The following is a 1,267-nucleotide window of genomic DNA, read 5'->3' as shown; positions in this document are numbered from 1 at the left end:
TATTCGTGGAATATAATTTAGTAAAGCATTACAACTTGCCATTATCGGTGGACTTCCATAAATCGAACTGCACGTTATAATTAATACCAAATCCACCGTCACAAAAAACGATATTTTATTACTTTATTGTCAATTCGTTGAGCTTGACCAATAAATATTTGATTTCAAAGGATATGGTCAGCCTTTTGACATTTTCATTATTCAACCTATATATATGAACCATGCAAACACATACTTCTTCATGCACCATCCACCTTTGAAACTAACATGAACAATATGAGTACCAGCTCAGAAGAAGTTAGCAGCAGCAACGGATCAAAAAAATACAAAGGTGTACGTTGCCGACGATGGGGCAAATGGGTGTCGGAGATTCGAGTTCCAGGAAGTAAAGAGCGGCTTTGGCTAGGTACATACTCTACACCCGGGGGTGCAGCCGTGGCTCATGATGTAGCCTCTTACTGTTTGAGAGGGAACACAAGTTTGCATAAGCTTAACTTTCCGTCTATGTTACCTCCTACCGCACGCACAGATCTATCTCCTAGGTCAATCCAGAAGGCTGAGTCTGATGCTGGCATGGCCGTAGACGCACAGTTTATTGCGTCTCAAGGAACTACACAGAAAAATGTTGCATTGGATATTTCTGTAGATGATTATCTTGGAGTTTAGTCAACTATTTTCCCACCGTTTGTAGTATACATACATTGGCAAGCACAATGTATGATGATCCCTAGAATTTTGTTTTTACCGTAGTCAGTATGTTTCGGTATTGAATGAAGATGCCATTATACAAATATATACATGTTTACATCATAGACTCTTGTTTTCATATGTTTGGTTGATGATGGTGGACTCGCAATCTTTATTCCGAGTGACGTTGAGTATCCATGAACTAAGCCATCTCTCCCGCTCATTTCGAACACTGGTTGAGTTTCTGGTTTGTTATGATAACGGTCAGAAAATAAAAGTTTTATTATTATCTTTTTTTTATTTAACAAAGTTATATCTGTCTTCTATAAATAACAAAAGAAGCTAGCATTTGAGAATTACATAACTGAGAAATGCATAACAACCTTTGGTCGGATTTAGTGGAAGATATATATCTACGAACTTTGACAACCTTAAAAGTTAAAACAATAAAGACTATATTTTAAACTGTTCTGCATTTTACGTTTATGTTTTTGTAAGTCGAAGTGACATATGTGGCAAGTATATATAGGTTCAAATTAATAATATTATAGGTATTATAGAAAATTAAAAGAAATGAATG

At 35.8% G+C, this 1,267-nt stretch overlaps 1 pseudogene; it reads left to right on the top strand.

The window, feature by feature from the left end:
• The first annotated feature begins 267 nt into the window (after window positions 1–267).
• LOC143573503 (ethylene-responsive transcription factor ERF019 pseudogene) lies at window positions 268–666 on the top strand (annotated as a pseudogene).
• Window positions 667–1,267: the final 601 nt, after the last annotated feature.

Source organism: Bidens hawaiensis, unplaced genomic scaffold (assembly GCF_021521415.1).
Source record: "Bidens hawaiensis isolate Kalapana, Puna unplaced genomic scaffold, B.hawaiensis_p1.1 tig00026469_1, whole genome shotgun sequence".
Taxonomy (NCBI): Eukaryota; Viridiplantae; Streptophyta; class Magnoliopsida; order Asterales; family Asteraceae; genus Bidens; species Bidens hawaiensis.
The sequence above is the reverse complement of the archived record's forward strand: the minus strand, read 5'-3'. Positions and strand labels throughout refer to the sequence as shown.